Below are 26343 nucleotides of genomic sequence, written 5' to 3' on the forward strand. Positions count from 1 at the left end.
GAGAAGGCCTGGCTATTAGAATGTGCGTGGAAAATAAAGATAGTGTTACCTTCAATGCGACTTCCGATTCCGAATGCTGTCCTAAAGAAATTAAGTCCCATTTGTTGATATTCTGGATCTTATGTGAACAATTGGTTAGTCTTTTATGAAACGTTAAATACTCTGAACGAACAAGGTAAAACGACAGTGGAAGCCCTGTTAAGAGAGTGGGGTTCCCCTGCTGTATGGGGCCGGAAAAGCAGCCAGCAAAGTAAAGTAAACTAAGGAACCAAAGAACTGTCAAACAACCTACTATTGTATCTCTTGACTGTTAACTTGTTTCTCAAACATTTATTAATATTATTATCATTATTATTATTGTTTAATAATGTTTAAGGAATGGGCTATTAGTAATAACATCTATTAGTAACAAAAGTTCGCCGGAGACAACTGTCCGTAGCGCCAAATGGTTGAAGTGTCTATGGCAGCTTACTCCAAGGTCTATGGATATAAGCAAGGTCCTTTAATGGACCTTGGATATAAGCTAACTCTTGGTGGTAAATTGATGCTGGCGAACTGTGGGCGGCTCTTCTAGAAGAGGAACGCTCCAAAATCAAACCATTGCCCTCTAGTCTCTGTATCATGGTCGTCCACTGTCTTGGATTAGAGTACCTTTGCTTGATTGCACACTCGGAAACGCTGTTCTATGTTATTTTTCTATCTTTTTTTTAAGTTTTATAGTTTATATATGAAAGATCTAGTTTAGTGTTGTTACTATTCTTAAAATGTTTTACTTTCATTGTTTATTACTTCTCTTGTAATTTGCTTATTTCCTTTTCCTCTCCTCACTGGGCTATTTTTCCTTGTTGGACCCTTGGGCTTATAACATCTTGTTTTTCCAACTAGGGTTATGGCTTAGCTTATAATAATAACAACAACAACAAAAATAATAATAATAATAATAATAATAATAATAATAATAATAATAATAATAATAGGCCTATACAGTCGTGACCATTCTACATCCCCATCATCATAATAATAAAAAAGTTATTAATATTCATTCTATATCAATAATAAGAAGAATTACATATCAATTGCCAATATATATATATATATATATATATATATATATATATATATATATATATATATATATATATATATATATACATATATATATATATATATATATATATATATATATATATATATATATATATATATATATATATATATATATATATATATATATATATATATATATATATATATATAATCATCAGCCATTGCTCGTCCCCTATAGGGCAAAGGCCTCAACCATATCCCTTAACTCCTGCATGTTTATGGTATTTCCATGCCAGACTATACCTGCAAATTTTCTTAGATCGTCAGTTCATCGTCTTTTCTTCCTTTCCCTACTTCTTTTGCAATATCTATGAACTCAGACTGTTATTCTTAATGTCCTTCTATTATCTGTCATTCTCATATGCCCTGCTCATGTCTATTTCTTTTTCATACATGTGTTTAAAATATCCTCTACGTTAGTTTGCTCTCGTATCCTTGTTACGATCATTATCCTTTCCATAAATCTTTGAGTTATAACTAGCTTATGTTTTAAGTCTTTTGTAAGGTTTTAAGTTTCTGATGCATAAGTTATTACTGCTAGGACCATCTGATGATATATCTTTTTTTTTCTTTAGAGAAAGTGGCATTTTACATTTCGTAACCTCATTTTGTTTACCAAAAGCTCTCCATACTATGCTTATCATTCTTTTAGTGCTGGCCTCATGTCCTTGGGAAATATAAGTACGCATATTCATTTGATATTTCTAGAGGTTCTTCCATAACCCTTGTTTCATGTCTCTCAGAATTTTCATTGATCATTATCTTAGTTTTACTCACATTCATTTTCTGTCCCAAATTTCTTCGTTTTCTATTCAAATCTCTCTATCCTCTTTTGCAATTCCGCCCATAATTCACTAAATAGAACTATGTCATCTGCAAAAGAGTTGTACAGTAATGTTAATTCCTACATTTTCTCAATCTCAATTCTTAAAAAATTCTTCTGAACACGCTATGCATAATTTATGAGAGATGCAATCTCCCTATCTAACACCTTTCTCCATCAGAATTTACACTATCTTTATGTAGATTTATGGTGGTTGTACTTTCCGTATAGATATCTTCATGAGTTCTAACATAAGATTCTTCTATTCCTTGTCTTTAAAAGGTTTCCATAACTGCTGAAGTTTTTGACAGAATTAAAAGCTCTCTCATAGTCTAAAAAGGTCATACATGTTGGTTTGTCACACTGCTGATTTCTATATTAACTGTTTAACTACATGGATATGGTCAGTCGTTGAAAACACACTTCTTGAGCTTGTCTGCGTCTTTCTATTCGGCCTAATATGATCTTTGTAAATATTTTACATTTTACTGAGAGTAAACTGTCATTGGGCAGTAATTTTCTTTTTCCAGATCTTTTGTGTCTCCATTTTGTGAATTAGCGTTATGATCAAGTTTTTCTAAGCTGCAGGTATAGATCATTCTTGCGGATATTTTGCATGAAGTTCGGGTTTTATTCTTATGCAATCTCCTCTCTCTCTCTCTCTCTCTCTCTCTCTCTCTCTCTCTCTCTCTCTCTCTCTCTCTCTCTCTCTCTCTCTCTCTCTCTCTCTCTCTCTTATAGATATATACAGTATATATATATATATATATATATATATATATATATATATATATATATATATATATATATATATATATATATCTGTGTGTGCGCGTGTGTGTATGTGCGTGTTTGTATGTATGTATTATGTCCAATATTCTAATGCAATCGATAAAGACATTAATTTCGATTTAATACTGCAGTAAATTTCAGCCGCCCCTCTCTCTCCCCTGGTATTTGTATGTATCAACGTCAGATGTAGATATATGTATCATTCGGGTTTTTAATGATTATTCATGTTTTTTTTTTCTTCTTTTTTTTTTTTTGGTGTGCATATTCTTGTTGCTTTCTTGTTGTTTACTTTGCTGAATTCATTTCGATATGACCATTTTAAGGAGATTAAACCATGTGTTGGAAGACTTGACAGGTCACAATAAAATTTTCGAGAGAGAAAGATCAATTCTCAGAAAACTCTGATATGGCTGTTATAGGAAAAACCCCTATTTATTGAAAATGGAAATTTAAATGGGATTACAATCTAATTTGGTTGTTACTCGATATCATTTCTAATACTGAAATGTGACATGATTAAAAAATGTACGTGGCATGAAAACTCGTTATTCTATAGATGTTCATTAAGTTTACTGGTTCTAGATCAGTGGTTCCCAAACTGAGGAGCGCGCCCCACTAGGGGGGCGTGAGGACGATACAAGGGGGGCGTGAAGTCATCTGCTCGAAATTACTTGTTTAATAGAATAAAATCATTAAAAGAATAAATATCTGTCATTACATACATGCATCCATCTTACTAAATTTGACAAGAAATTGTGCCTTAGTCTTATAAGTATTTCCAAATATTATATGCCATGTTTTCAAATTATCTATTCTTAAAATTGCAACTCAATTTTGCCAATTTGCTAATGTTCAAACTTTTTTTCGCTCACTTTGAACCAAATGTTTCGTTTTTAGTTACTGGAATGTACTATTATTTGTTTGAGTGGCTTTCATTATTAAAATATAATACAAACAGGAATCTGTTTTCCTGTACAATGCTAGGAAATAAATGTAAGAATAGTTTCATATAAAAAAAAAAAAAGGAGGAGTGGGGGCGTACGGGTCTACTGGAAGCAAAAAGGGGGCGTCAGGCAAGATAGTTTGGGAACCACTGTTCTAGATGTAATATATGTTGCAAACAAAGCTGAGATTTTAATTGGCAAGGTAAATCGTTTCTATAAAATAATAGTACATTAGTTAGAATGCAAACGAAAAAAAAAAAGAAAATCTTCAAAGAAATAGAAACCAGAATTTCTTTGGAGAAATATCTTATATGAAGAAATTAAAAAGTTTTCATGATATAAAGCTTTGAATTTACGAAAACCTTGAAGCTTTAATACAAATAAAACAATAATCAACATCTTCCGTTCAATAGTTGCTATAAGAAGAATGTAGTAAGAGGTCTGGAAGACTGAAATCATCCTTCTCTCTCTCTCTCTCTCTCTCTCTCTCTCTCTCTCTCTCTCTCTCTCTCTCTCTCTCTCTCTCTCTCTCTCTCTCTCGAGTGAAAAACATTTATTATATATGAGCTGGAAATAAAGAGATTGTGTTTCTGATATGACTCAAGATGGATAAAGTGGAGAGACTAACTACAATTCGACAAGTCAAGAATTACTGTTGGTTAATAATTGAACGGAAGGATGCAGGCGCTCCAATAATTATAGATATAACTCAAGAGGTGATCAGTTGATATACTACCGCTGGAGTTATGGGGTCTTTGACTGGCCAGACAGTATTACATTGGGTCCTTCTCTCTGGTTACGGTTCACTTTCCTTTTTCTTACACATACACCGAATAGTCTGGCCTATTCTTTTCTTATTCTCCTCTGTCCTCATACACCTGACAACACTGAAATTACTAAACAATTCTACTTCATCCAAGGGGTTACTGCACTGAAATTGTTCAGTGGCCACTTCCCTCTTGTTCAAGGTAGAAGAAACTTTAGCTATGGTAAGCAGCTCTTCTAGGAGAAGAATACTCCAAAATCAAACCATTGGGTAGTGCCATAGCCTCTGTACCATGGTCTTACACTGCCTTGGGTTAGAGTTCTCTTGCTCGAGGGTACACTCTGGAACGCTGTTCTGCTTTGTTTCTCTTCCTCTCGTTTTGTTCAAGTTTTTATAGTTTCTATAGGAGATATGTATTTTAATGTTGTTACTCTTCTTAAAATTTTTATTTTTCCTTATTTCCTTTCCTCACTGGGCTATTTTCCCTGTTGGAGCCCCCTGGCTTATAGCATCCTGCTTTTCCAACTACGGTTGAAGCTTAGCAAGTAATAATAATAATAATAATAATAATAATAATAATAATAATAATAATAATAATAATGATAATAATAATAATAATAATAATAATAATAATAATAATAATAATAATAATAATAATAATAATAATAATAATAATGTATTAAAAGTAATTGTAGAGATTATGCTACTGCTGAAATGTTTTATTTATATCATCGGGATGCTTTTTTTTGCATAATGCGTATTCACCTTATAAATGCATTTATAAAGAGAAAAGGGTTTTAAGATACACGAAAAATCGCTATAAAATAACTTAAAATTGCGTCAGCTTCCGGGGGCTACTTTTCTGACAATCCCTTTTTGAACTTGTTGGATCCGCTTGAAAAGCCCTTTGAAAGCAAGGAATAGATAAATCTTGTACTAGAACACTTAAAGATATCTATACAGCAATGCTAAAAATACATAAGAATAAGGAGAAAATTACAAGCATTTAGATCAGGTGACCCCATGTCACTTGAATTATTCACTGCGTACCAAGAAGTTTTTAAGAATTCAGATTGGGAAAATAAAGAAATTAGCATTAACGGGGAATGCTTTAACAACTGAAGATTTGCAGATGACATAGTTTTATTTTTTGAATCATGGGGGGCATTGCAAAATATGATAGAAGATTTGAATAGAGAAATCAGAAATGTAGGACTTGAAATGAATATGAAAAAAAAAAACTGAAAATAATGGTCAACTAAAATGCAGAGACGAAAAATGATGATTAAGGACGAACTTGTAGAGATTGTTAATGAATATTTATACTTGGGACCGGCATTGAGAGTCTTCTCAGATCACGAGGCTGAAATTAAAAGGATAGGCATGGGATGGAAAGCATTTTTGGTAAACAAAATGAGATTGTGAAAATTAAAATACTACCTTCTCTATTATGAAAATATTCAATATATATATATATATATATATATATATATATATATATATATATATATATATATATATATATATATATATATATATATATATATGTGTGTGTGTGTGTGTGTGTGTGTGTGTGTGTGTGTGTGTGTGTGTGCATCTCGAAATCATGAAAGCTGACATATGATGGGTATAAAATGTCTTATAGCCCTGGGAGAAAAATGAAAATACATGATTGGAGTTATTATTTTCGTCCATCAAGCAGGGTTTACATGGTCGAACAGTTTGTTGAGCGTGGCTCAACAGACAAGTGTTTGTAGTGATGTTCGAGCGTCTGAGTGGGGTATTTGGTTGTCGAACACGTTTTTAAAACAGTTCAAAGAAAGTGAAATCTAGCCTGACTTTTGTGGAAGGGCCTTCATAGTCCACAAACTGTTTGCATATGTGAACGTGCGCCAAACATTGAACCTCAGTTGTACTTGAAACCAAGGAGGGAATAGTTCAATCTAGGACTGAATTATGGAGGACATCATTGGAAAGAGGAACGAGAGGGAGGTATTATTGCAATTCATACAAACCTACAGGGATCATCCAGCCTTATGCAAAATTGAAATTAAGGAATATTCTAATAAAATAGCCAAAAACAAGGGGATATCAGCTCTTCAGGGCATATTGAAAAATCTTGATCCGGACTGTGGAGATATGGCCTTTCTCATAAATGTATCTTCATACGTAATGAACGGGGTGACACGCCTCAGTAAATCAATGTATATTTCTTCATCCATCCACAAATAAATACGCCAGTCATCTGGTTCTAATTTCAAATAAAAAAGCAAGTTGGTGTGTGAAAGTTGATCTCCATTTAGCAACCAGTCCTTCATCCACTTTAATTCTTAGTGCCACCACTAAGCCAATGGCAATCAAATCGATCTGGTTGAGATGCATAATGAAGGCTGTGGTAACTTTGCTTTGCAAAAAAACGTGAGTCACACTGAGCCTGACAAGTAGGTTCGACAACCGGGTTCAACGAACCGTTTGACTGTCTGACACCTCTTCGAACCACTGGACAAGCAGGCTACACAACTGGGTTTGACAAACCATTTGACCGTGTAAACCCGCCTTTAGGGATATCAACAGACTCAACATTGTTGAGTCTTTTTTCTGAAGCAAAAGATAGAAAAGTAGATTATCGGCAAAAAGTGGTGGGGTGGATATAGCCCCAAGCCCATGCTCCTACGCTCCGGGATAATTCCATGTTCAGAAGAAATATGATGGAAAATAGAGGCAAAAATCCTTGGTAAAATTAAATAGAACCATTTAATTTTTGAATAGGTGGTATAGGAGGGCACAATAGCTTGGACAGTGAGTAGATGCTAACACTTTAATTCTAGATCACTTCCATAGAGGGTGCCCTGCTGTCAAGTTGGATCAGCTGCTTTGAAGTTCCTGATATCACCACAAACTGTTGACCTGCTTTCCTGTCTGAGCTGTAGCCTCCCTGGCCCACCTGATGGAAAAGTCACGCTGCAGAATGACCTCGTACAACCTTTCAGCCAACAGCATGGTGGTGAGGATCTATCACTCGCTGAAGGCCACCCAGGTGGTCCACTTCACAGAAGTAAATCAGTCGCAACTGCCCAGGATCTTGCTGGCCCTTCGAACCATCCCCAAAGCTAATGGAAAAGTATCCCATGAAGAGAAAGTCTGTTGTGAGGCATTAACTATACCAGGAGAATTTTTTCCACAGACACAGCGGAAACAGACATGCCCATCCCAAGACTAAGCGAAATCACAGGGAAGTTCATGCCTTGCCTGAGAACCTTCTCCAACAGAACCAAGCAATTCAAGGGGGCCAGCCAGCTAACACGTTTTTTTAAGGACGGAACTTTGACATTCTCACCGCATAGGATTTTTACCTCTGACCATCGGTTTTGCGACGCCAGGGTGATCTATCCTGAAAATTAGTGTTTTTCAAATTCTATCTCCTCCCTTGATACTTAAAGTTAAAACCTGGAATTACTACCCTATATAGACCTGATGTAGACCTCCAATCAAATAGAGAGTTTTTATCTAGAAGTCAATTTTTTGCTAGATGTGAATTTTTTTCATTATGGTAAAAACTAAACCCTGTAAATCGGGGGAAAAAGTAAGAAAACAATATGAAAATAAAATTAATAAAAAGGACTATTTTCTTGTTTTATAATGTCTTTCTAACTTATATACCAAATTTCAATGCTATATCTTTAAGACCCTCCCTAGTGTAGCACCTTCTACGAATTTCACCTACCTACCTTGTGGTCTGCTCAAGGTAAGGGGCCGCGTTATGTCGTGCAGCAGATCTAGCACGGTAATATAATCATCATCATTGGCAGATTTCGGTGTAAATAAACTAGTTCGTACCGGTCAGCCTTTCTGTTTAAATCCTGACCACCACGCAGAATTTATAGTATTAGAATTATCAAATTATTAACCAAAGATATTTACAACCCTTGAAAATATGAAGCATCCAAGCTGAAAACGAACAATAAGCTTAACATCTTTGGCTTTTTTCATGCAGGAGGGAATGGGAATCGCGAAGTAAAAGAAAATATGTAGCAACACAGGGAATTAGAAAAATCTAATGATCTTGTGCACATTAGATTACAAATAACGAACTCTTGTATAGAATAAATGTAATAATAGTTATTTTTAGCTTTTACACAAAAGATTTCGTTATTCTAGAAAACTAGACAATAGAGTGCCTCATAAAGTAAACCTGATGAAATCCGATAAAATAACATATAAGATAAATATCACGAGGCTATAGTATAGTGCCGTATATTTATCAGAAATTTGAAAGTCTAATTAATTTCTATTTTATTCGGTTTATCTGTCGAACTTGTTATCAAGATGCCGTAGGCAAATTCTGTTACTTTACCTACTTTGACGGCTGCTTTGCCTGTCCCATACAGCAAGGGAACTCCACTCTCCACAGGACCTCCTCTGTTCTTTTATCTTGTTCGTTCAGAGTATTCAACATCTCATATCACATATTGCTCATTTACTGATGAATCGTCACTGTTAAACAACTCACAGAAAAAGAAAGTCTTCGTTTTCTTCTTGAAAGCCTTAATGTCTTCAATCATTCGTATGTCTCATGGGAGCTTATTGTATAGTCATGGGGTCGCACATTTGAAGGCCCTGAAGCCTATAGTAAACACGTATCTAGGTTCCAATAGGTTGAAACCATCTATAACTATTCTCGTGTCAACACGGTTTGTTGGCCGTGCAATATGTAGCAATTCTTCCTAAGTATTTTGGACGACCTGTTCTGATAACTTGGTGGGTTATTGTAAATATTTTCAATCGAATTCTCCCTTTAATTAGTATAGGGATTCTCTTTTCTCTAGGTAGGACACCTTTTATCAGTCTTGCTCCTCTTTTTATTATGTTTTGTAATTTCTTAAGTTGTACTTTTAGTAAATTGTAATAGATGGAGTTGCAGTAGTCAATCCTGGTAATAACATAGTTTATCACAAGTTTCTTTACAGAATTTTCATTCAGGTACTGTTTATATATATATATATATATATATATATATATATATATATATATATATATATATATATATATATATATATATATATATATATATATATATATATATGTGTGTGTGTGTGTGTGTGTGTGTGTGTGTGTGTGTGTGTGTGTGTGTATATATATATATATATATATATATATATATATATATATATATATATATATGTGTGTGTGTGTGTATATATATATATATATATATATATATATATATATATATATATATATATATATATATATATATATATATATATATATATATATATATATGAAAGCAATGTTTCTGAGATGATAATCAGCAGTTTTTACTACGTTGTTTATTTGGGCATTGGGAGACAAGTTACAAATTACAGTAGATATTGGGACAGAGTCATTATTTATGTTTATTTTATTATCGCCTAAGTTTCTTACGCTGTTTTTCTTTCCACGATAAACTCAGTTTTGTTCTCATTTAATTTAGTAGATTGATTGTCATCCACGTTGCTTTATTTTTAATTACATATCAGGCATTAGTATTAGCGATTTAATGATTCTCATAACTAATGATCTGTCTTGATACGAAAAATAAATCCCTTTAGGTGTTAAAGATGTGTAGCCTACAATTTTGCTTACTACAACAAATTTCAAGTTTTTCTGGCTTGTGAATTGATACAGTTAATCTGAGTGCTTATCAGGAGGTTAAATTGCAAGATAAATATCTAACAGCGGTATTATATTTCGCCCTAGAATTATGACTTTAAGCTCAATTTCTTGAGCTTAAGATATGAAGTTATAAGAACATTAAGAAGATGCCAGACAGCACTACATTGGGTCCTTCTCTCTGGTTACGGTTCTTTCCCTTTGCCTACGCATACACCGAATAGTCTGGCATATTCTTTGTAGATTCTCCTCTGTCTTAGTACACCTGACAACACTGAGATTACCAAACAATTCTTCTTTAACCAAGGGGTTAACTACTGCAGTGTAATTGTTCAGTGGCCACTTTCCTCTTGGTAAGGGTAGAAGAGACTCTTTAGCTATGGTAAGCAGCTCTTCTAAGAAATGGACACTCCAAAATCAAACAATCAAACCATTGTTCTCTAGTCTTGGGTAGTGCCATATCCTCTGTACCATGGTCTTCCGCTGTCTTGGGTTAGAGTTCTCTTGCTTGAGGGTACACTCGGGCACACCATTCTATCTTATTTCTCTTCCTCTTGCTTTTTGTTAAAGTTTTTATAGTTTATATAGGAGATAATTTTTTTTATGCTGTTACTCTTCTTGAAATATTTCATTTTTCATTGTTTCCATTCCTCACTGGGCTACTTTCCCTGTTGGAGCCCCTGGGCTTATAGCATCCTGCTTTTCCAACTAGGGTTGTAGCTCAGATAGTAATAATGATAATAATAATGTTGAGCTCAAGGTATGAAGTTATAAAGAACATCAAGATGATGCCATCATTTAGTAGCTTTTAAGAGGTTGGTAGAACGTCGTGATCGTCATCCAGCAGACGACAAACAAGGTGACAGGTTTTATGTCAACACGACGCAACACATACCATAAACCAGTCATAGAAAGATTATCTCGAATTTTTATCGCATTTTGTTAGTTTTAAAGTAAAAGGTAAGCCCGTTCAAGTGTATTTAAACACATTTTCAATAGACTGTGCTTGTAAGATAATTGTGTGCTAGCCAAGCTTGGGGATGCTTATAGGAAAATACTTTTAATTCATGTACAATTGCATACACAATAGCTTTCCTTACTGTACTTCGAATTGGTTGGTCTGGTTATATATTACAATGCCCAAACTGTAATTCTGTACAGTAGCTCCGCCACTAATAATTTTGATGATATTTTTTTCTGGTAAATTATATAGTGCTTTATCTAAAGTTGACTTTTATGAGGAGGAACAGTATTTTTACCTGATAATCTAACCTTTCCTCTCTTGGGGGGGGACCCCAGTGGGAAACTGGGGTTTTTGGGTGGGGAATGAATTAAGAAATCCGTTTTGATATACAAATAATGGCATATGTAGAATTAACAATAAACAAGGCCATCAGCTAACATAAACAAACTACCTAACCTAACCTAGTAACCATATTATTACCTAACAGGAGAAGCTAGCCCCGCCCTGTGACTCCCCCTTACGCAGTCATATTAAATATAAGACAGCCTAAAACCCTTTGTGTACTTGGGTCGAAGGGTAAAGGTGAGCTGCATCTTTCAGACTCAATATCGAATGCACAATAACCTCCCGAATGAATGTGCACTATTCATTTATAGTATTGTGAGAAATTCTTAATTCATCTTTAGCAAATTTTTAACTAATTTAATACCAATATAATTATATGCAAGTAACAAATTAGAATCTTTATTTAAATGAGACTTTTCATACTAAGTTCTCTTGAAAATGGATATGTAAAAACTACACCTTATTTTCATTTGCTTATTGTTTTTCAATACAACATCCCTCTGTCACACTGAAATGCTTTTTATATAATATCAAGTCGACACTTAGAACCACAGGTGGGGCAAATAGTGTCACTTTTATCTTTAATAACACCGAAATCTTGGCAGTAATTTATTATTCTTTCGATGTTACCACAATAATGCAAAACAAAATCTATTATTTAAATTGAGACAAGAACTTGAGAGAAAATCTACAGAAATTGATGTCAAAGTAGATGGTAAATGAGAAACCGCAATAGAAGTTGAAGGTTCATACGCCTCCATGGCTCTCAAAAGACTGAAAAATTAGCGGTGGAAATTGTGCGAAAAGTGTCGAAAAATGTTCAGTTTCCTAGTAAATCTGTCGCCTGATTTGGTATTCAAGTCACGTGATTCTAGTTTTGTTAAAATGGTAGTCCAAAGTAAAATGGATAATCATAATTAATTAAAAATTGTGACGTTTGGGTGACGTCTTCCTACGTAGAATACAGTCGATGATGTAATAATGACATAATTTATGTTTTTAATATACAAATGAAAGCTCAGTCTGAAGAGGAATTTGAGATTTATGAAATCGAGAGACTTAGTAATTTCAGGTGGGTCAAATCTAATTCTGATTTTAAAAGCACTTCTAGACCTAGCGCCGCTTAGATTTATATATCAAATGAAAACTTGGACTTCCCTCTTTTTAGTGAAAGCACTTAAATTTGATAACTTGCTGGCAGAGCTATTAAGTTTAATAATAAATTGCCTGATTATTTTTAAATCTAGTTTTAAGTTTGGCAAAGTATCCCATACGACAGGGTAATTGAGACTGGAAATAGTAATCAGCAAGATTAAACTATTTGTTATGACTATAGTTTTTGTTCAATAACAGGACCTAGTGCCATGCTATATAGCCTAAATTAATTGATCCAATCCAATATGGGATTTGTCCATGGTTCTGGGTATTGTGAACGATTTTGACCACCTTTTCATTGGAAATCAGTAATTTTAAAGATAGGGGATCTTGACCGCAATGGGAAAACCTGGGTACCTTCTGGAACCCAACCTGCATTCCACTCAGGCGATGATTTGGTAGGAACGCACACTTTCTTGAAGTTTACATACATTGGTTTCAATGGGACTGTTAAGATGATGATGACACTGTCTGGAATATTTATAATGGAATCTATGTATTTTTAATTTAGTCTGCAGCCTATTCATATCATCAAGTGCCAAATTGCTGCCTGGGGGATATATATTCATTTTGGGTCTTATCCTTTCCCGGTGTCTTGAGACAAAATTAACCCCGATCAATAATCAATGAAACAATGTTATTATTATAGTTTAGTACAGGAAAAGATTTCCCAGTGAAAAAACCAGTTTTATAAAGATAAACTGCCATTTTCTTTGAAAATTACCTTTATTTTCATCGCAAATGAATAGTTTGTGAAATATACCGTAACATATCCTTGAGCAATAGAGGCCACTCATTGAGGAACCAGGTGTTTTGGGTGGGGAAAATTTACTAGGGAATTGAAACATGATGGTAAAACTAACCTTTTCTTCTCCATGATTATTTTCTGACATAAAAAGCCCACAAAATTTACACAACATATTGGCATCCTGTGCTCCCAAGATATTTCTCATTTGTTTGTTGACATTTTACAATTCTCATGTATTCTCTCTTGTCCATTCATGTGTACATAGCTTGTTGCACATTAATCACGTTAAACTTTCTGCGCATGAGCCACTCCTTCACTCTTTCTACCAATAATATTATTCCTGTTCATTCGTTTGTACATAGCCTCTCCCCTTACCTTCTTCCAAAGTTAGCCGAGATTCATTTTTCCCCAGAATATTCAAGTATTCTATGTGAATTGATCCTACTAATTCCATTTGTATGTGTTAACTAATGCAATCTCCATATATATATTTCTCATCTGAACAAGATTAAATGGGTTACTTCATCATTATTAGGCATTTCGCACTGTTTTGCCTGTGATTACCATATTACATAGACTTTTCATAAACAAAAAATACTGTATCTACTTTGAACGAATTAGGTTCAGAGACATTTTTTTTTATTCAGTGGTTTGCTTCTCATTAAGTAATCACAGCCCATACATAAGGAAATTGTCCTTATTTGGGCATTTGCTCCGTAACTGACGCTATTTAATAGGGATTTGTTACGTAACTGAAATACAAACCACGCTATTTACATGGGGTAATTACTTTGGCGTAGCTGAACGACGAGCCATAAAAGTTTTAACGAGGGTTTCCTACCCCGCCGCTAGTAAGGGGGGGTGGTAGGGAGGGGTAGCTAGCTAACCCCCCCCTCACCCACACCGGTGATTAGCTCACTTTACTTTTGGCTCGGAGAGACGTCAGACGTGTCTGTGCTCTCCTCCGTTATTGACTGCCATAATTTGTTTGCTTTCTCTTTTCAGTGTGTGTGAAGTTGGCCTCTATTTCTCATCATGCGTACATGCCCTGGACTTTCTGGCCGCCCTTGTGGTACCTTTATGTCGGCCTTGGACACTGATCCTCACTCCTTATGCCCTCAGTGTAGGGGCCAACGGTGTGATAGTTCTAACGTATGTATTGAGTGTAGGGAGTGGTCTACCTCCCATTGGGAGAGGTTTGCCCGGCGATGCAAGAAGAAGGCTAAAAGGGATATTTCTCCTTCGGAGGTTTCTCGGAAGAGAGAAAATCCCAAGACCTTTTCTTCCGTCGCCCTTTCCTCCTCCGAAGCTCCCACTCGAGCGGCCTCTCCCGAGAGGCCGGTGAGTGGTAGTGTAGACCGCAGTGCTGTTAACCGATCCCGGGGTGAGGGAGAGGTTGTTGCCTCCCATAGCGAGGCAGCTGCCCCTCCTCCCCCGGAGGAGGAATTTGTGCCTAATAATGATCTTTGGCTGATTTGGGCTTCCTTGGAGCTACAGGGTTTGCCCTCCAAGGAAGCTCTGTTTGACATGATCAAACTGGGTGCGGCTGTCAAACAATCGCCAACTTCAGCGGAGATAGATCCTCTGTCTGTGGTTGACGTTGTGGTGACGGAAACATCCCGTGGGTCTAGCCAAACACCCGTTCCTGTGGCTGAGGTAGCTGAAGGCTTAGACTTCCCCTCCGAACATCCTTCGAGGGAGGAGCTAAGTCCCACGGTCTCTCCTGCTGGTGATTCTCCCTCTCGGGGGAGTTCACTAACAGAGACTCCTCTTCGGAGGCCCACCGATGGTCAGCTTGCTGATCCCACGGCCCCTCGTGGGCGTATAAGGGTGAAGGCTCGTCCTCCCCTTCGCCGTAGAGGCCTTCCTTCCCCTTTCAAAGGGGTTAAGAGGCGCCTCTTCGGCTCCTCGTCGCCACAGTCCTCTGCGGAGGAGATGACTCGCCGTTCCCCTGTCCTGCCAGCTACCAACCTAGACCTTTCCAGGGATCGTTCGCGATCCCCTCCGGAGGATGGTTGTCCTTCGGGACATTGTGACCTGTTGCCCAGACCATCCACTTCCAGAGTTCCTGATGCGCGTGACGCGCCACCTGATACTGCCACAGCGCAGTCTCCGGGCCCTTCGGGGCTGAAAGGGGCTTGAGCGCAAAACTGCGCCTCTTTCCCTCAAGCGCCAGGCACCGCCTGAGTGCTCACCTGCCGATGTTGCTGCTGTTTCTGACTTAGCGCCTCGGCGCTCACCCTCAGGCTTTCTCGCCTCCGTTCCTGTTACGCGCCAGGGTCCCCCTGCGCGCCCACGCCCTTCGGCGCCCCAGCGCCCTCCAGCAGTTCCTGAGGTAGCGCGCCAGCGCTCACCTGCGCATACACAAGAGCTTTTGTCAGTCCTGTCTAAATGTAATGATTCGGCTCCTGGAATTGATAATATCATTCAATGATTAAACATTTACCCACAGAAACTAGATTTTTTTTACTCAGTATCATCAATAGAATTTGGAAAGAGAGTCTATTCCCTAATATTTGGAGCATTTGTATAATTTTAGCCTTTATGAAACTTAGAAAAGATAGCAAAATTATGACCAACTATCGGCCGATTGCATATGTATATGTAAATTGATGGAAAAGATGGTGAACGTACGACTGGTATGGGTTTTAGAACAGAAAGGACTTATTAACCCATCACAGTGTGTCTTCCGACGAATGTGATCCTGCTTTGATGTCTTAGCAAGATTAGAGGCATCAATTTGTGAAGCTTTTGCCAGCAAAAAGCATCACATATCTATTTTCTTTGACTTGGAGAAGGCATATGATACCACCTGGAGACATGGTATTCTTCAAACCATTCATGAAATTGGGTTGAGAGGGGAACTGCCAATGTTTGTTAGATCGTTCCTGAGTAACCGTCAATTTAAAGTTAGAGTAGGAAATACATTCTCATCAATTCATAATCAAGAAGGCGGCGTTTCACAAGGCAGTGTCCTTAGTGTAACATTATTTGCCTTATCCATAAATGGTATTAGTAACGTAATCCCTCATGATGTCATGCACACCTTATTTTTCGATGACCTCTCTATCTCATTTGCAGCATCACGAATGGCTGTTGCTGAAAGAAAGATTCAGCTAACTACTAATAGGGTAACAGAATGGGCTGCCAAACGAGGATTCAAGTTTTCAGCTTCGAAAACTGTGGCGATGCATTTCTGCCGTATAAGAGGTATTCATCCGGACCCTGACTTATACATATATGGGAAAAGAATTTCTTGCAAAGATGAGGCCTTGTTTTTAGGGTTATTATTTGACGGTAAGTTAACATGGGTTCCTCATATTAAAAATTTGAAAGTTAAATGTATTCAGTCTCTTAATTTGAATAGAATTTTATCCCATACTTCTTGGGGTGCTGATCGAAAGCACCTTCTAATGCTTTACAAAGCATTAATTGCATCAAAAGTTGCATATGGATGTGAAATATATTCCTCAGCAACAAAAACAACATTGGCATTATTAGACTCTGTACACAATGCTGGAGTAAGACTAGCTAGTGGAGCTTTTAAGTCATCTCCCATATCTAGTCTGTTAGTAGATGCTTGTGAAATGCCTTTGGAGCTTCACCGCCAGTCATCGCTGGTTCGATACTGGTTTAGACTTCAGAGGCTGCCAAAGTCACTCACATATGAAACTGTTATTAATTTAAAATGTACTAGTTTTTATGATAATCATCCTAGATACCCTAAACCGTTAGGGTATAGAGCTTTAAGAGCCTTGAAGGACTATGAAATCCCAAGGGTAAAATTTTACCTGTAGGGTACTCTAAAATACCTCCATGGAATCTACCCTCTGTAGATTTCTGTAAATGTATATTAGATTCAAAATGAGAAACATCCAAGGAGATAATGAGAGTTACTTTCTTGGAGCACATAGAATGCCATAAGGACTCTGTTTTCGTTTTTACGGATAGATCCAAATCCAGCACTGGCGTTGGATTTGGGATATGTTTTCCAAATTTTAATCGAAGCATTAGATTACCTGACCAAGCATCCATTTTTACAGCTGAATGCTATGCTATTTTAATGGCAGTCAAGGAAATCTTCCGGCTACCTCATAAAGATTATGTTATTTTTAGCGACTCCTTGAGTGTATTGATGGCAATGAACCACTTCAATTCACTGCACCCAATAATAATCGAAATTCTTGAATGGCTATATCTACTGGGAAATAGAGGTAAGAATATTAAATTTTGTTGGGTTCCTGCTCATGTCGATATAAAGGGAAATGAGGAAGCGGACTCTCTGGCAAAGGATGCAGTTCATAGCTGTATAAGAAATAACTTTTTACTACCTGCAAAAGATATGTACCCCATAATTCAGTCCGTACTTAGAGAAACTTGGAATTTTTATTGGAAGTTGGAAAATAAAAAAAATGAGTGAAATTGTTAAATCATCTCATCCAAGGGCATATTTTGACATGCAAAGGTCAAGAGAAGTGGTACTGTGCCGAATGAGAATCGGTCACACCAGATTGACGCACAGCTTTTTGATGAGTGGAGAGCATCAGCCATTTTGTGAAGATTGCTTGGTGCCACTGACTGTGTAACATATATTAACCGAGTGTCCAAGTTACTTGACCGAGCGATTACGCCATTTTCATAATTGTAAAGATAGCAGTGGCTTTTACATACTATCTAAAATTTTGGGACCTGAATGCAATGTGGATTGCCTTTTTAAATTTCTTATGGATACTGGTTTATTTAATAAGATTTAATCATGAGTTGAAATAAGATGCATAATATTAGTTAACGATATTCTATGGCATCAATGACCTTTGCTGTTACGATGCCAGATAATACCTAATAATCAATCAATCCTCCTTGGAACGTGGTTCGGGTCCTCATGTCTCTTAAGAGGCCTCCTTACGAACCATTACGCCAGACTTCTGATCGCCACCTTACCTGGAAGACGGTGTTCCTGCTAGCTTTGGCCTCGGCCAAGCGAGTCAGCGAACTGCATGGTCTCTCCTACGACATCGCCCATTCAAGGGGATGGGGGGAGGTAACGTTTGGCTTCGTCCCTGAGTTTGTTGCTAACTCAGAAGCCGGGAGTGCCGAACCCTAGGTTCGACTCTTTCCACGTCTCGAGTCTTCGTTCTGTAACAGATGACCCAGACCATCTCCTACTGTGCCCAGTCAGGAGTCTGAGGTTGTATCTTAAAAGAACAGCTGCAGTCCGCCCCCAGGTGCGACCCTTATTTGTTAGCACCGGGGAAACGAAGAGGAGGGTCACCACTCACCAGGAATACCATCTCGGCCTGGATCCGCAAGGTGATTCACCTGGCCTTGAGTTCTGACCCTCCTCCATCACAGCACCCTAGGGCGCATGATGTCAGGGGCGTAGCTATGTCCCTGGCCTTCAAGAAGAACTTTTCGGTGAAGCAGGTCCTGCAAGCTGGGGTGTGGAAGCGTCAGACCACCTTCACAGCCCACTACCTGCAAGACGTGACACACAGAAGGCTCGATACGTTTTCTATCGGCCCTTTGGTGGCTGCACAACAGCTGGTCTAACCTCAGGCTCCTAACTGGACAAGTAGCAAAGGGTTGAGGGCATTGTTACCCGGTTTTAGTCTGTGTGAATGAAAAGATCTGTCTGGCCCTTTTCTTTTCTTCATCCTCTCCTCCCTTGGAGAAAAACAGCATCCTGGGTCCTTTGCACAGCTGACCTCGAACTTCTGCAGGTAAGCCATGCTTCCTTGTGTTCCTAGTACAGTATTAAGTTGTAATACTGTCATGTCCCCATACCCTGATGAGGTGGTATTGGGTAAGTCCTAGCCTAGATTTCCTTCTAAAGAACTCCAGGTCAACTTCCTAGGACATGTCACTGCTCACCTTCACACACGACTTACGTAGGCCGCAGCAGCCCCTCAGCTGTCTGCGAGGCGCAGGGGCCCCAACCCTTGAGTTGCTTTATGAACTCGGGTTCGGGGCCCCCGGGCAAGCCAAAGCCAGTATGGCAGGGGACTTACCTCCCTTCCTAAGGGTTAAGTCATCCCATGTAAATAGCGTGGTTTGTATTCAGTTACGGAACAAATGACAATTTCGTAGATAATTTGTATTTTTCGTAACGATACAAACTTTAGCTATTTACAGTTATGTGCCCGCCAGCCCTGTCCCCCAAGATAAGTCCTACCTCTAAGTAAAGCAAATCAATCACCGGTGTGTGTTTGAGGGGGGGGAGGGGTAGCTAGCTACCCCTCTCTAACTAGCGGCGGGGTAGGAAACCCTCGTTAAAACTTTATGGCTCGTCATCGGCTGTCGCCAAAGTAATTACCCCGTGTAAATAGCTAAGGTTTGTATCGTTAGGAAAAATACAAATTATCTACAGATTTGTCATTTTTTATGATAAAACGAAGTTTTATGAATACTTACCTGGCAGTTATATATGTATTTTAAGTCCCACCCACCTCCCCTCAGGAGACAGGTCGGGCAAGAGATGATCTGAGGAACAGAAAACGGGAATGATTCCAAGTACCACCCTGTAAGGGTTGTTAACCACCTAACCGAACAACTACCACTCGGCGGTTGCCGCGAGTTTTGAAAAATCTGTTGGACGACAGAGACTATAGCTTTACAGTATATATATAACTGCCAGGTAAGTATTCATAAAACTTTGTTTTATCATAAAAAATGTTATTTTCCTTAGTAAAATAAATTTTTGAATATACTTACCCGATGATCATATAGCTGCATCCCTGCTGCCCGACAGAAAAAATCTACGGGAGGAATACGCCAGCGATCGCTATACAGGTGGGGGTGTACATCAACAGCGCCATCTGTCAAGTAGGTACTCAAGTACTCGATGTCAACAACGAACCAATTTTCTCCTCTGTCCCACTGGTTCTCTATTGGGGAGGAAGGGTGGGTCCTTTAATTTATGATCATCGGGTAAGTATATTCAAAAATTTATTTTACTAAGGAAAATAACATTTTTCAATATCAAACTTACCCGATGATCATATAGCTGATTCACACCCAGGGGGGTGGGTAGAGACCAGCATAACAAGTTGACATTATGAGCTAAGTATTCCGTATTTTATTTTAGCAGTTATTCAAAATAACAAGCATAAAATAAATAAGTAAAATAAATAAGTACCTGGTAAGGAAGACGACTTGAACAATTACTCTGCCTTTTTAAGTACGTCTTCCTTACTGAGCCTCGCGATCCTCATAGGATGCTGAGCGACTCCTAGGAGCTGAAGTATGAAGGGTTGCAACCCATACTAAAGGTCCTCATCAAAACCTTTAATCTAGGCGCTTCTCAAGAAATGATTTTGACCACCCGCCAAATCAAGTAGGATGCGAAAGGCTTCTTAGCCTTCCGGACAACCCAAAAATATTTCAAGAGAAAGATTAAAAAGGTTTTGGAATTAGGGAATTGTAGTGGTGGAGCCCCCACCACTACTGCACTCGTTGCTACGAATGGTCCCAGAGTGTAGCAGTTCTCGTAAAGAGACTGGACATTCTTAAGATAAAAGACGCGAACACTGATTTGCTTTTCCAATAGGTTGCGTCGAATATATTTTGCAGAGATCTATTTTGTTTAAAGGCCACGGAAGTTGTGACAGCTCTAACTTCGTGTGTCCTTACCTTCAGCCAAGCTTGGTCTTCCTCATTCAGAAGGGAATGAGCTTCTCGTATTAACAGTCTGATAAAAATAGGATAAAGAATTCTCTGACATAGGCAAAGATGAATTCTTAACTGAACACCATAAAGCTTCAGACGGGCCTCGTAAAGGTTTTAAAATAGAACTTAAGAGCTCTTACAGGACATAATACTCTTTTTAGTTCATTTCCAACCATACGATAAGTTTGGAATATCGAACGATATTGGTCAAGGCCGAGAAGGCAGCTCGTGTTTGGCTAGAAAACCAAGATGTAGAACATGTAGCCGTTTCGGATGAGAATCCGATGTTCTTGCTGAAGGCATGAATCTCACTGACTCTTTTAGCTGTGGTTAAGCATATCAGGAAAAGAGTCTTAAAGGTGAGATCTTTCAGGGAGGCTGATTGAAGTGGTTCGAACCTGTCTAACATAAGGAATCTTAGAACCACGTCTAAATTCCAACCAGGTGTAACCAAACGACGCTCCTTCGTGGTCTCAAAAGACTTATCGAGGTCCTGTAGATCTTTATTGTTGGAAAGATCTAAGCCTCTGTGACGGAAGACTGATGCCAACATGCTTCTGTAACCCTTGATAGTGGGAGCTGAAAGAGATCGCTCTTTCCTCAGATATAAGAGGAAGTCAGCTATTTGAGTTACAGAGGTACTGGTCGAGGATACGGATACTGACTTGCACCAGTTTCTAAAGATTTCCCACTTCGATTGGTAGACTCTAAGGGTGGATGTTCTCCTTGCTCTAGCAATCGCTCTGGTTGCCTCCTTCGAAAAACCTCTAGTTCTCGAGAGTCTTTCGATACTCTGAAGGCAGTGAGACGAAGAGCGTGGAGGCCTTGGAGTACCTTCTTTACGCGTGGCAGACGTAGCAGGTCCACCCTTAGGGGAAGAGTTCTGGGAACGTCTACTAGCCATCGAAGTACCTCGGTAAGTTATTCTCTCGCGGGCCAGAGGGAAGCAATTAGCGTCCACTTGTCCCTTCGTGAGAGGCGAACTTCTGCAGTACTTTGTTGACAATCTAGAACGGAGGGAATGCATATAGATCTAGATGAGACCAATCAAGTAGAAAGGCATCTAAAAGAACTACTGCTGGGTCCGGGATAGGTGAGCAAAGTATAGAGAGCCTCTTGGACATTGAGGTTGCGAAGAGATCTATGGTTGGCTGGCCCCAGGTGACCCAAAGTCTCTTGCATACATCCTAGTGGAGGGTCCAATATGTTGGAATTATTGTCCCTTCCTACTGAGACAATCTGCTAAGACATTCAAGTTGCCTTGGAAGAAACTTGTTACTAGTGAAAAGTCTAGACCTGTTGAACAGGAGAGGAGGTCACTTGTGAACTCGTACCATGTCAGAGAATAGGTCCCTCCTTGCTAGGAGATGTACATCAAAGCAGTGAGTTGACCGTGTTCACCTCCACTACTTTGCCTTGGAGGAGAGACCTGAAGCTTTTCTAGGTCAGACGTACTGCCAGAAGCTTCTTGCAGTTGAAATGCATTGTCCTTTGACTCGAGTTCCATAATCCCGAGCATTCCCTACCGCCTAAGGTCGCACCCCAGCCTACATCCGATGCGTCTGAGAAGAGAACGGGGTTGGGAGTCTGAACAGTCAGGGGAAGACCCTATCAAAGGTTGATAAAGTCCTTTCATCCAGTCAGACCAGACTTATCTTCCGGAAACCGGGATCTAGACCGCTTCTAGCGTCTTGTCCTTTTTCAGTGAAGAGCTAGATGAAACCGAAGAGGACGGAGGTGTAGTCTTCCAAGTGACACCAATTGAACCACGGATGACAGTGTCTTAACCAGACTCATCAACAGCCTGACAGGGCCGCGTTCCTTCTTCAGCATCTTCTGGATGGATAGCAGGGCTGGGGGTTGATCGTCTTGTTCAGCCATGTCCTCATCAGAGGGTTCCTCATCCGAAACTGATGAGGAAACGGCAACGGAGTGGGCAACGTCTGACTCGCTGAATCCGGTCGCACTGGTGGATGCGTGACGGAGCCGGACACAAGATCATGGTACTGCTGCACAGTCTGTGAACTGTCAACCATGGGGAAGCGAGGAAGTACAGCGACAACCCGAAACTGTCTAGACTGTCTGGGTTGTGCAGACAACCCCTTATCGGGTTGCTGAGGTTGCCGCACTGCGTCACAACAAGTCACCTCTGCTGGTTGTTGAACGTCTTCCTAGTGAGACACTGAACGTCCACAACCACCTCCGAGAGTCGCTTAACGTCAACGTGCGACTGGCAACCCACACTGGGTCGCACCGTAGGAGGAACCATCTCAACTGGCGGATGTGAGTAGGATATCTCAGCGTCAACAGGGCGTACAACCAACCGGTAGGAAGGTTGTTGGCAAGAAGGTTCTTCTCCGTAAAAAATCCTCTATCAAGGACTAAGCTTGGACTGCATGTCTTGCAACAAAGCCCAAGGTCTATGGGAGCAGGTGTGGCAACAGACGGGGTTAGCGACTGAAGCGGAACCATTTACCCTCCCTGGAAGCATGTTATGCTTTAATTAAAGTCCATAGGAGGCTAAGCAGCTTAAGGCTCCTCTCCAAATGACAGAGTCCTCAAGGGAATATCAGAAGGAGGGAGAACAGCAATTTCTCATCTACAGGAACCATGTCCGATAAAAGCTAGGTTATCTCAGTGAGGGTTTCACTGGTGCATAAGCAGCAGACCAGAAGGCAACGTTATGAAACTGCTTGACAGTCTGTGAACTGTCAAAAACTGAACTGTCAACCACAACAGGAGCGTGAGGACATACAGCACTGGTGTATTTATAGCAGACCAGAATGCAACGTCATGTAACTGTTTGACAGTCTGTGAGTTGGCAACAACCAAAGCTGTGTGGGGAAGCCTCAACTCCTGACTGACTAGTTTGCTGCGGGCGAGTGGCGGTAACCACAGTGTGTTGCGGAGGTTGACACACCGTGTCAAAACACGGCAGCTTGTGGTAGCTCACGCACGGCAACGGAGTGCTCCGTGTGTCTGTGGGAGTCAGCATACGTCTGGCAGGGTCGACTGCGCATGGATGGAGGAGCTCTCACAACAAGAGTGTGGGAGCAGGCAGCCATGCCGGGCGCACAACCGTGGTAGGCTGTAGGCCAACTGGTGCATCGTCAACCTTCTCCGCAGTCGGAGTGTGGGAGCTGGCAACAACAAAAGCGGAGTGCTGGTGCGTGGGAGGGACTGCCGTGGGTTGCGGAGCATGCCGCATTGCGGCAAAACACGGCAGCTTGACAGCACCTTCCCACTGCTGATGCGGAAGCTCACACATGTCAACGGAGGGTGCAGCATGAACATGCGTCTGGCAGGGTCGACTGCGCATCGGTGGTGGAGCTCTCACAGGTGGAGTGTGGGAGCAGGCAGCCGCAGTATCTGCTAAGCGCACAACCGTGGCAGGTTGTAGGTTAACAGGTGCATTGTCAACCTTCTCAGCACGATACTCCTGCATGAAGGAAGCAAGCTGAGACTGCATAGTCTGCAGCATGGACCACTAGGGTCTATAAAAGACGGCAACAAACGGAGCTACTGTCCGTTGTGACTGAGGGTCTAAAACAGCTGGTGCGGCAACAGACGGAGTTACTGCCTGTTGCGGTACCACCTTGCCTCTCTTGGGAGGTGTGCAGTCGTCGGATGACTGCAGCGAGTCCGAACTGACCCAGTGGCTACACCTAGGCCGTTGGACTTGCGCGGAAGGGACCGACTTGCACTTAAAGCTGCAAGATTTGGTCCATGGTTTCTGCGAGAAACCTCTTCCGCAGACGAGGAATAAATGGGCTCTCTCGTCTTTATGTGGGTGGGGCGATCACGTCGGCAACGTGTGTAGATACACCCGAAACCACCGAGGGAAACGTCTGTTCGTCGATCAAGGCCTGTGGAACCCATAAGTCCTTCGACATTACTTCTCCCCTGGGCTTGGGAGCTTGTAAGAGGTATCGGACTAGGTGAACAACTGGCACGAACAGACGAACCCTCGAACGCAACACTGTAACACTTTGCGCATATCGCTTTATCACTTTTGATTTTCTGTTTGCACTTATTTCACTGAAATCGAAACTTTAAGTGATTTGTACCTGAAACACGCAATCCTATCCTTCATTAAAAGGTAGTAATTGCGAAAACAGTTTTACAATGCAACAGAAAAACATAATGAAAGATAAAGAATTCAGTGGCTGGAAAAGAGACTAAACACTAGATCAAATAAACTACGTTTAAAATCTCTCACCGCATAAAGCCTGGGAACAAGAATAAAACTCTAGAAACGTTTTACCTTCTTCCCCTACAGTGAAAAACGAGAACAACGTTACCCGCTTGAACGAAACGTTTATTCTCCTCTCTCTCCCTCCGTCTCTATCTCTCTCTCTCTTCTCTCTTGACTTAGAACCGAGAGAAGAGCCCAATTATATATCGTTAAAACATATTATTTGCTAAAGGAAAAAACTGAAAGGTTTCCCAAATAAAAAGTTCCTTTATTAGAATTAAAACCATTTAAGCTAAGAAAGAATGAACGAAACGCTAGAATCGGTTTACTCTTACTGCAACGTGAAACCGTGAAATACTCTCTCTCTATCGTAACGATAGAGCACATGTTGAACGTTCTGAACGTCAACAACTGCGGAGACTAAACTAAACGTTAGTTCATCTTTGAAAACAGTACGAGACTATCAAAGTTAAGACACTGTCATCCGTGGTTCAATTGGTGTCACTTGGAAGACTACACCTCCGTCCTCTTCGGTTTCATCTAGCTCTTCACTGGAAAAGGACAAGACGCTAGAAGCGGTCTAGATCCCGGTTTCCGGAAGATAAGTCTGGTCTGACTGGATGAAAGGACTTTATCAACCTTTGATAGGGTCTTCCCCTGACTGTTCAGACTCCCAACCATGTTCTCTTCTCAGACGCATCGGACGTAGGCTGGGGTGCGACCTTAGGCGGTAGGGAATGCTCGGGATTATGGAACTCGAGTCAAAGGACAATGCATTTCAACTGCAAGAAGCTTCTGGCAGTACGTCTGACCTGGAAAAGCTTCAGGTCTCTCCTTCAAGGCAAAGTAGTGGAGGTGAACACGGTCAACTCACTGCTTTGATGTACATCTCCTAGCAAGGAGGGACCTATTCTCTGACATGGTACGAGTTCGCAAGTGACCTCCTCTCCTGTTCAACAGGTCTAGACTTTTCACTAGTAACAAGTTTCTTCCAAGGCAACTTGAATGTCTTAGCAGATTGTCTCAGTAGGAAGGGACAATAATTCCAACATATTGGACCCTCCACTAGGATGTATGCAAGAGACTTTGGGTCACCTGGGGCCAGCCAACCATAGATCTCTTCGCAACCTCAATGTCCAAGAGGCTCTCTATACTTTGCTCACCTATCCCGGACCCAGCAGTAGTTC

The 26343-nt window shown here is 39.9% G+C and overlaps 2 protein-coding genes across 2 annotated transcripts in view; one reads left to right on the forward strand and one right to left on the reverse strand.

Annotated features, from left to right (window-relative positions):
- The window catches only part of LOC137646049 (mediator of RNA polymerase II transcription subunit 23-like), a 714542-nt gene that overhangs the window by 401526 nt on the left and 286673 nt on the right, over positions 1-26343 (reverse strand). The gene's annotated exons all lie outside the window — the stretch shown is intronic.
- The window catches only part of LOC137646050 (uncharacterized), a 61734-nt gene continuing 46299 nt past the window's right edge, over positions 10909-26343 (forward strand). The window contains exon 1 of the mRNA XM_068379201.1: positions 10909-11044. The gene's annotated coding sequence lies outside the window, so the exon portion shown is untranslated. The remainder of the gene's footprint in view (positions 11045-26343) is intronic.

The sequence above is a fragment of the Palaemon carinicauda genome, chromosome 8 (assembly GCF_036898095.1).
Source record: "Palaemon carinicauda isolate YSFRI2023 chromosome 8, ASM3689809v2, whole genome shotgun sequence".
NCBI classification, from domain to species: domain Eukaryota; kingdom Metazoa; phylum Arthropoda; class Malacostraca; order Decapoda; family Palaemonidae; genus Palaemon; species Palaemon carinicauda.